The sequence below is a fragment of the Abrus precatorius genome, unplaced genomic scaffold, assembly GCF_003935025.1.
Source record: "Abrus precatorius isolate BTA unplaced genomic scaffold, Abrus_2018 Scaffold8, whole genome shotgun sequence".
Classification (NCBI taxonomy): domain Eukaryota; kingdom Viridiplantae; phylum Streptophyta; class Magnoliopsida; order Fabales; family Fabaceae; genus Abrus; species Abrus precatorius.
In genome coordinates, this window is record NW_020874428.1 from 12,756,495 (window position 1) to 12,767,763 (window position 11,269).

Here is an 11,269-nt window from a genome sequence, read left to right on the forward strand (position 1 = left end):
GATACACTTGTTTGATCAAAAGGGATTAAGAGTTGTTACTTTGGTTATATGTGTTCTGTACTATTGCTGCATCATAGGGTGCCTACTTTCATTTCTAGTGGTGACTATCTTGCATGTTTAACACAATAGGGACTGATTTAATTTTCTGCCTGCATAATATTCACTAGTTCACTGCAATTCACTGCCATTGGCTGCAGCCATTGGTGTACAAGCATGAAATGCACTTCCTTCACTCTGTATTACCTTTACATACTTAGCATATGCATCTCTGCCACATCCTCCCATTCTCTGCATTGCTGTGTTATTATGTTGATGTATGTCTGGCCCTGACTGCACCCTATTTAGCTTACTTCACCTCTGATACACTCTGAACACACACCTCTGCTGATCTTTACTGCTCCAAATTAATCGCTTTCATTTTGTTGTGTATACTACTTTAATGGAAAGTGGCTAATTAGATCACCTCATGCACATTTCTTTATTCATATTGAGCTGCATAATCCCACTGTTCCACTGCACACATGCATAAACCCCTGTTCATCATTCTATACAAATTGAAAATGACCATTCTTGTAAATTGTTTGCATAGAAACTATTCTTTAATGGCCTGCTACTACCTGTGTGATTTCTGTGCATTTATTTTCATTCTGCTGCATCACTGTCCATCTCCAATTTGATTGCCTTGCTGTTGTCTTACCTGAACCATAATGTGATCATTTTAGCATTGTAATCCATCATAATATTCTGGCTTAATCCTTCACTGTTTAGTTGCATGATTATTTTAGTTGATACATACAATTATTGCATAATATACATGTATATCTCACACAGATTCCTTTCTTCTGCAGCAAGTATGGTCAACACACCAAGGAATAGCACTCCAAGGTCCAAGAAGGCCAAAACAGCTGGTGCCTCTTCCTCTGAACCTCCATTTAACCATGACCCCAGGTTTAGGTCTTTAGAGCATGAAGAATATTTTAATACAAATATCCTGAGAAGGAAGCTGGTGCAGGACCGTAACTTTGAAATTTAGGAAGGCACCTATCCCCAATTCGAGGAGGAGATTCAGAGAAGAGGATGAGACCTTTTCACAACCTGTGCTGGAAATGGGTGGAAGGAAATCACCCAAGAGATCTTCGCCAATGCAATGAAGGTTAAAGGTGACACTCTCCCTCCCAGACACAGCATGATGAGGGGAAAACTGATCAACTTCACACCCTCCAACATCCAAAGAGTTCTAAATATTCCAGCTATGCATAGGTCAGCTGGCCAACTAGACTTTACAACCTTCAGCATCCAAGAGGATAAGGACTACAAGCCTATCCTTGAAACTGTTTGCAAAGAAGATGAGAATTGGGAGTTTGACTGCAAGATGCATTCCAAGAACTTGACCACCAGGCACCTCATCCCTACAGCAAAAATCTGGAGTGTCTTCATCCTCAGTTCTTTCATGCCAGGTCTCCACTCCTCTACCTTAGCAGTGAAGAGAGCAGAGCTTATTTATACCATTCTGACAGGAATACCCATCCATGTGGGTGAGGTAATCAGGAGTGCCATCATGGACATCTTGAGCAGGAGCAGAGATTCCATGGGTTTACCATCCATCATCACCATGCTGTGCCAAGATGCTGGGGTAGATTTTGGCGACTACCTGCAAAAAATCAGAGCTGCCCCTCCTATTACTACAACAATGGTGAAGGACTTCTTCAAATCCAGAAAGACTGCTGACCCAGGACTATCCCTACCAGCTGACTACAGAAGGGATACTCAAATGAGGATGAGGGAGCAGATGAAGCAATTTGCTCTGAGGCAGGATTCCATTCATGCTGGGCAGAAGGCCCTCATGACTATGAAGGACACTATGCTGTTGAACATAGGGAAGAAGCTGGGGATGACTACCACACAGCTTTATGAAGCTCCTACTTTCAGTGCCTCCTATCTACGAGCAGCAGTCCAGAGTGACCTTCCACCCTTTCCTCATCTTGCCCCTACTTGAGCTGAAGCAAATGACAGCAACTCTAGTACCTCAGATGACGACCTTCCAGCAGCAGCAGAAGATGATGATGACTCTTCCTTTTCTAGCTGTAATGAAGATGCTATTTAGTCTTAGTTTTTTCTTTTTCACTGCACTCACTTTTCACTTACTTTCTGCTATTTCCCTGTATTTACTGCTAACCATCAATTCCTTGTAACTATCGCACATTTCTGTTTTCACCTTTACTGCTTTATTTTCGTATTCTCTCTTAATCTGAACATCTCCAACATTTCTGCTTATATATATATCTATTCCATTTTCTAGTTTAATGTTTACTCCCTATACTGAATTCTGTGTATATTTGTGTAGAAAATGCCCTCAGTCCCATCACAAGGAGCATGAATTTGACCCCTAAGTTGTGATTCTACTTTCTATGAAAGGGGGTGATCTCTTTGCCTCTGTTTCCATTGTTCTTAGTCTAATTTTCTTGCACAGTGTTAAATGAAAATACAAAAATATTTTCCTTATTTCTCTTTTAATATAGTCCAGTTTTGTAATTCCATAGTTACATTCTGATTGCATTTCCCATTCAACTCATGATCATTCTCTGTTTTTGAATATTTTCGTTCCTACCATGTTGCGCATCTTTTCTTGGAAGGTGAATTGTAATCACATGTTGTTAAGTAATTATCACCTTTTACCATGGTAGAGAATTGAGCCTTTAAATTCCTTTCTATGTGCAATTTACATGTATATTTGCATTCATCTTCTAGAACTTGCCCTGCTTCTTAATTGAATATGCATTGTGCAATCTTCCATCTAGATGATTGAGGCCATCTTTGCACACACACCCACCATTCAACACCTTTGCACATAATTTCCCTTGTTCCACACTCCTTCTTTTGCCAAACTTAGTCTGCAAAGATATCTTCCTTCCATTAATAGAGGTATTTCTTTTGAGTTGCATCAAGAGTGAATGCAATAAAGTAAGTTTGGGGTGCTAATTATAATTGTAGTTGCTTGAGGACAAGCAAGCTCTTAAGTTTGGGGTGGTGAGGATTTTACATGTCAATAGGACATGTCAAAAAAAAAATAATTAAAAAAATTGCTTGAATTTGAAGAAGAGAATGATTGTCAAAGTCTATGAAAAATGATGATGAATGAAAAAGAAAAAGAAAAAAAAAATACAGCAAGTCATTTTGATAGAAAAAGGATTCTCCACATAAGGCAAAGTAAATGAAAAATATGGTGAAAGAGTGCTTGAATATCATTTGCTGCATCATTTTATGCATTCCACTTTTAGTTGTTGTACTCACTCACTCAAAGGAATTCCCTCCTCTTAAAAACCCACTTGAGCTTTTGACCCTCCTTGATCAAAATTTGACCTAACTTAATACATTTGTGACCAACAAAGTCCTCTTGATAGGTGGTTCATTGTATCTAGGCAAAGGAGATTGAGAATATGGGCAAGCATATGGTAGGGTGAGGCAAAATGCATGAATTGAGGGAAAACACTTAGCCTGAAATATTGATGAGTGAAGAGTGAAACACCATCCTGTGAGCTAGATAATTTCTTTGCACTGTGTGGATTGCATGAAACCTTGCTGGATTTTTGCTTCAGTTTAGTGGGACCTTACTTGAAAATAATTGATTTGGGCATGATTTCTTTGTTGAATGAATCCATGATTGTGGAAACATTGGAAGTGTCAATTAGAGTTTGATTTTGGAATGAAAATTTTGAAAGAAAATTTTTTGGATTAATCCAACCTTCTTGCAAGTAACTTTCTTGAATTTTGATTTGCTTGAGGACAAGCAAAAGTTTAAGTTTGAGGTTGTGATGAGTCCGCATTTTATTAGTTTTTTACTTGTCATTTTAATGTTTCTTAATTGAAAAAGTAAACTTAGAAATTGTAAATAACATAAAAACATAATTTTGGTCAAATATCATAGGTTTCTTAATTTTTGTTTAATTTACATTGATTTACATAGATATAGTTTGCAATTTTGATCATTTGAATAATTGTGCAGGAGTTTCTAGACTTTTTCCATGGATTTTTAGCATTTGAGAAAGTTTGAGGTGAAAGTGATCACTTTGGAGTCTATAGTGAACACTACAGCAAGCTAGTTCTAGAAAGGTAGACTAGAGTGATCACTATGCCCATAGTGACAACTTCAGAAAGGCCAAAAAGTACAAGGCTTGTGCATAGCTACTATGGAACCATAGTAGACACTTTGGAGCAGCCAAAGTTATCACTCTGATGCCAAAGTGACAACTCCAGAGAGGCCAAAAACACAGGACCTGCGCGTAAACACTATGGAGCGAGAGTAATCACTTTGGGGCGTTGCGCGTTATCACTATGAAGCCAAAGTGATAACTCTAGAGAGGCCCAAATCACAGATCTCACACGTAATCACTATGGAGTGCGCGTGAACACTTTGGGATGCTGCGCGTTATCACTATGAAACCATAGTTGTCACTTTGGGCAAAAATTTCTACACTATAAATAGGATTTGAGAAATTAGGGTACAGAGCTTTTTACATTTCCTTAGATTCTTTTGCCACTTTTGGAGCATTTTGCAGAACTTAGGATCCTTGGGTGACAGTCAAGGCTAATCTTAGGGTTTGGTTTACAATTTCTCTTTATTTTCCTTTAATTCTTGCATTATGATGTTGATTTCCCTTTGTTTCCATCTTGAATTTGTAAGACCCATCCCTATGGAGGGCTAAACTTTCTTGTAATCCTTAGTGAGTTCATTGATTCTTGAATTCCTAGGTATGAATGTCAATATAATTCCCTTTCCCTCATGAATTTACATTTCCTAACTCTTTGAATTGAATTAATGGTTGAATGAGGGGGACATTGCTTAATTAACCCTAATTTGTTTTAATGAAATTCTTAACTTAGTTTACTTAATCCTAAGCTAATTTCTAAATTCTTGGATTAGAGTTTTTAATTTTTGTTAACTTTTGATTCTATAAATCAAACCCTCTCTAATTTTATAATCGTATAACATTATCATCGTTGGGAGACGACTCAGATTGCACCTCTTACTACATAATTTTTATGCAATTCGGTTTTTATTAATTTGTTCGAGAGCGACACTCGTGATCACTTAGCTAATCTATCCATTGTTTTGCAGAGATGTCAAGATACTAACCTTGTGTTGAATTGGGAGAAATGTCATTTCATGGTCCAAGAAGGCATTGTTCTTGGCCATAAGGTTTCAGAAAAAGGAATGGAGGTGGACCAAGCAAAAGTAGAAGTCATTAGTAAACTACCTCCACCAATCAAGGTTAAAGGAATTAGGAGTTTTTTAGGACATGCTGGTTTTTATAGAAGGTTTATCAAAGACTTTTCTAAAATTACAAAACCTCTTAGTAATTTACTTGTAAAAGATGCTGAATTCATATTTGATGATGCTTGTTTGCATGCATTTTTTATTTTGAAAGAAAAACTAATTTCTGTACCTATTCTTGCAAAACCAGATTGAAATTTGCCTTTTGAACTAATGTGTGATGCAAGGGATAGTGCAGTGGGTGCTGTTTTAGGACAGAGGAAAGTAGAAAATTGCATATTATTTACTATTCAAGCAAAGTGTTAAATCCTGCACAAGTAAATTACACAACAACAGAAAAAGAACTCCTAGCTATTGTTTTGCTTTTGACAAATTCAGATCATACTTGATGGGTTCAAAAGTAATTGTATATACTGACCATTTTGCACTTAAATACTTGTTGTCAAAGCAGGATACCAAGTCAAGATTGCTGAGATGAATTTTACTGCTGCAAGAATTTGAATTGGAAATTAGAGATAAGAAAGGAAAGGAAAATGGGGTAGCTGACCACTTGTCCAGACTTCCATAGGAAAGTCTGACCCCTAACTCATTGAAATTAATGAAGAATTTCCAGATGAAAAGCTTCTTGCAGTAGAAGAGATGCCTTGGTTTGCTGACATTGCAAATTTTAAAGCTACTCAATTCATCCCAAAGAGGTTTACTTGGCAGCAAAAGAAGAAGTTCATACATGACAGCAAATTCTATGTGTGGGAAGACCCATACTTGTTCAAAATTGGAGTGGATGGGTTACTTAGAAGGTGCATTCCACAAAGTGAGCAAGCTGAGATACTATGGCATTGTCACAATTCAGAATATGGAGGCCACCATGCAAGTTCAAGGAGTGCTGCAAAAGTCTTGCAAGCAGGTTTCTTTTGGCCTACACTCTTCAAAGATGCCAAGAAGTATATGGAAAACTGTGATAAATGTCAGAGAACTGGAAATATTTCAAGAAGACATGAGCTGCCATTAACCAACATCTTAGAGGTGGAGCTATTTGATGTATGGGGGATTGATTTCATGGGACCATTTCCCACATCATTCTCACACAAATACATTTTAGTTGTAGTAGATTATGTATTTAAATGTGTAGAAGCTATTCCCACCAGACCAAATGATACAAAGGTAGTGGTTTCTTTTATAAGAAAGAATATTTTTTCAAGATTTGGTGTGCTTAGAGTGCTGATAAGTGATGGAGATACTCACTTCTGCAATAAGTATCTTGAAGCTGTATTAATGAAATACGGTGTGAAGCACAAGGTTGCTACTTCATACCATCCATAAACAAGTGGACAAGTGGAGGTTTCAAATAGAGAAATCAAGCAAATTCTAGAGAAAGTAGTGAACAGCTCAGGGAAAGATTGGTCAAAAAGGTTGGATGACTCTCTATGGGCATACAGAACTACTTTTAAAACTCCAATTGGTATGTCACCATATCAATTAGTCTTTGGAAAGGCCTGTCATTACCCTTAGAGCTGGAACACAGAGCATACTGGACTACCAAGTGGCTTAACTTTGATTTGTCAAGTGCTAGAAAGAAGAGAGTTCTGCAGCTGCATGAGTTAGAAGAATTCAGACAGCAGGCTTATGAAAATGCAAAGTTATATAAAGAGAGAACAAAGAGAATCCATGACAAGTTCATTCTGCAAAAAGATTTCAGACCTAGGTAGCAAGTATTGTTATTCAATTCAATATTAAAATTGTTTCCAGGGAAATTGAAATCCAGATGGTCTGGACCATTTTTTATTAAGGAGACTTCGCCCTTTGGAGCAATCCTTATAGAAGATCAGAAAACAGGGAGAGAATTCAAGGTCAATGGCCAAAGATTGAAGAGCTATCATGGAGAGGAATTTACAAGGAACATCTCATGCTTGAAATTGGTTCCTCTTGAGTAAGGAACAACTAATGTCAAGCTAGTGACATTAAAGAAGCGCTTTGTGAGAGGCAACTCACATTTCTAACTCATTTTAAGTTTTTTGTATTATTTTAGGAGTTTGTATTTCATATTCTGCAGTTTCAGAAATTTGTAATTTTGCACATTCATATTTTTTTTAATTTCCTACAAGTCCTGCTGCATCTGATTTTCTGAAGAGAATCTGATAGTTGATTAAAGATTTGATGTGGTGAATGTGTATTTGAAGGTTTAAAATTCTGCATAATCTGAAATTTCTGCAATTTGATTCTGTTGCATATCTCTGCTGACGTGAATTTGGTATTTGATTTGAGATTCAATGTTCAGAATGTGTATTTGCAGAATTAGAAATCTGTATAATCATGTTTTACAATTTTATCTAAGTTCTGCAAATATGTTGCTGCAGCTATTTTTCTGAATTGATCTGATAAATAATTAGAGATTTGGAATTGAGAGAAGTAAATTGAAGGATTAGAGTATGAGAAGTGAGTTAATTGAGAGTTTAGATGAATTTGATTAATGAAAGGAGTCACTATGTTGCAGGAAAAAAGCTACACAGAGAATACATTTTGAGGATCTCTGTTGGAACAATCACTTTTACTGACAAAATGATCATGCAGAGGTATCAAGGTAAAAACACTCCTCTGAAACACTCACTCTTACTGATAAGAGTGATTACGTAGAGACGGATGGGAAAGCCCCTTATGCCCTGGGCGACACACGTGCTACAATGGCCGGGACAAAGGATCGCGATCCCGTGAGGTTGAGCTAACTCCAAAAGCCTGTCCTCAGTTCGGATTGTAGGCTACAACTCGCCTACATGAAGCCGGAATCGCTAGTAATCGTCGGTCAGCCATACGGTGGTGAATTCATTCCCGGGCCTTGTACACACCGCCCCTCACACTATGGGAGCTGGCCATGCCCGAAGTCGTTACCTTAACCGCAAGGAGGGGGATGTCGAAGGGCAGGGCTAGTGACTGGAGTGAAGTCGTAACAAGGTAGCCGTACTGGAAGGTGTGGCTGGATCACCTCCTTTTCAGGGAGAGCTAATGCTTGTTGGGTAGTTTGGTTTGACACTGCTTCACACCCAAAAAGAAGCGAGTTATGTCTAAGTTAAATTTGGAGATGGAAGTCTTCTTTCGTTTCTCGACGGTGAAGTAAGACTAAACTCATGAGCTGGATCCAAAAAAAAGGGGGTTCCAGTTATAATCCAGAAATGATTGGTATATATATATATTACAGAAACGTGAAATTAAAGTAGGCGATAAAGTGGCCGGGAGACATGGAAATAAGGGTATCGTTTCAAAGATTTTGTCTATACAGGATAAAAACTAAACTAAATGCCTTATTTGCAAGAAGCGAAATCTACTAAAGTATTATACTACAAAGAATAATTAGACGAATTCTATCAATATCCGAACCTCACTTTCTACTTTTGTAGAATTGTAAAAAACACAATAGGTTCTTTTCTGGATTTTTTTTACAAAGAGCGAACTCCCCCAATCTTTTCTTTTTCTAAAGAAGACATTATCAATTTCAAACACAAATCGAGAAAAGCCGGCTATCGGAATCGAACCGATGACCATCGCATTACAAATGCGATGCTCTAACCTCTGAGCTAAGCGGGCTCACATAAAAGAAATTGTGCATAGGAATTTAATAAACTGCTGAGATCTTAATTGTAAATTATTAGCTATTCATAACATAATTAAATTAATACAAACATAGAAAAAATATGGAATATCCAATATTTTTTATTTATTTGATATTTTAGTACATACCAAAAAGAACATAACAATTAGAAGATAAGGATGAATAGTTAATATTCTTCTAAAAAAAAATACAGGATTTGAGATTGAATTTTATCTCCTTAATCCTTTTAATTTAATATAACTTTTTTTTCTATTAATTAATCTATTAAATTAATAAAATATAAGTAATTCATAATCATCAGGTTAGGATTGATCTAAACCGGCTCATTATGTCTATAGGATCCACCATGCCAACTATGAAACAACTTATTAGAAACACAAGACAGCTAATCCGAAATGTCACGAAATCCCCTGCTCTTCGGGAATGCCCTCAACACCGAGGGACGTGTACCAGGGTGTATGTGTGACTCGTTTAGATAATTATACTAATAAAAAAAAAGAAATCCATTTTTTCAGTATTAGCGATCAGTTAAGATAGTGTGAATGGAAGAACTCCATTCACACTATCTTAACTTAAAAAAAAATCTATTAATAATATAAGCATTCTTCTATCATATATAAAATTTATGATTTCGATTGGTGTAAACCCAATCACCCCAATTTGCAATTTAAGATGAGAAACACTTTTCCATTGGTAACAAATGGTTACCCACTAAGCTGAGAAAATACTATTAAAGAAAAATTATGCCCCTAATTTATTTTGCAAAAATGGAATAAGAAGGTCAGTTACCTAGCTAATTTTCATACTTAAACACCGTTACTGTATAACTTGATTTCGTTGTAAAAAACCTATTACTAAATATTTCATGGGTAGAGCCAAAGAATGTGAACTGTACAAGTTAACAATAACATTGATTAAATAAGGATTAAATGAAAGAAGGGGCTCCGGTGTATAGAGAGGACCTAGTCGTTTAAAAAATAATCATAGAAACGATGGAACCCATTATTTTTTTTTATCTATATCCTATTTAGATTAAGTGGGATATGATAGCTTCTTTATGGTCTAACATTCTTGCCAAGACATTATCTTCATTCTGTTCTGGATTGTAATCTCTAATAAAACATATAGCTCCATGAGCAAACGCCCCTGTCATAATGAATCCTGCGATGTATTGATGATGAGTATATAACACAGCTTGAGTAGTAAAGTCTTGTGCTATAAATGCATAAGCAGGTAAAGAGTACATGTGTTGAACAAAAATCTAGAACTCTGATTCAAAATTATCTTGATTCAGCCCCCCGTGAGAAATTTCCAAATCATTTAACTCTTCAACCATTCCAATATAAAGGATTAATCAATCAAATAATAGATAATAAATGGGTTGGTGTGAAAATAAATGAATTGTTGCTTGTAGAATACTATTCTCGTCAGACTTAAACCTAACTAAAATAACAAGAGTTTTTTTTCTACCATTCATGTATCATAGACATAGATATAGGAAGATTTTCATTTCTTGCTCACTTTTTCCACTATTTTCCATATTACCGAAAAAATTAGGAATACAGAATCCATATCAAAAAGTTGAAATAATGGTATCCATTGTAATTTGAAACATTGTGATGAGTAATATTGATGAATTTGGTAAAGGTTCAAAAAGAGAGGGATTCGAACCCTCGGTAAACAAAAAGCCTACATAGCAGTTCCAATGCTACGCCTTGAACCACTCGGCCATCTATTCCACAGAATGATGCCCAGAAACCTGGTGAATAATGAATCATTGATATTCTATTTTGGTAGGCACATAAAACTAATTCGAACTAGAAAAATAGAAAAGAAAATAAGAAAAACCTCTCACGAGGCCTTAAGATAAACAAATTTGATTAATGAGTCAATTTTTATGTTATTTCCTACTGTATTTACAATTCCTTTGTTTGTGGGATTATTTTGATTTCTCACACAATAAATAAATTATGGAATGGATTTCTACCTATGCCTAGATCTCGGATAAATGAAAATTTTATTGATAAGACTTTTTCAATTGTATCCAATATCTTATTACGAATAATTCCAACAACTTCAGGAGAAAAAAAGGCATTCTCTTATTACAGAGATGGTGCGATTTGATTATCTTTATTTTATTTTTTTTTACCAAAATCCAAAGTGTCATGGAAAATAGCAGAATGTGTAAAATGACAATAATCCATACATATGATTTGATTCAATATTGAATAATCAGGAATCCTTCCTTCTTTTTTACCAGAAGGATTGAAACTAAAGAATTTATGTCTTACTTGTTCATTACTTACTAAAAGGTTACAAATATTTCTTTCTCCAGTAGAAAAAGAATGAATGTTCATTTGATCTTGATCCTTGCGGAGTGAAAAAGAGACTGAAAC

General features: G+C 35.9%; 1 non-coding gene across 1 annotated transcript; it reads right to left on the bottom strand.

Annotated features, from left to right (window-relative positions):
• Nucleotides 1-8,775: 8,775 nt before the first annotated feature.
• TRNAT-UGU lies at nt 8,776-8,848 on the bottom strand. The gene has a single exon. It is a non-coding gene; the product is annotated as a tRNA-Thr (tRNA).
• Between the last annotated feature and the right edge of the window lie 2,421 nt (nt 8,849-11,269).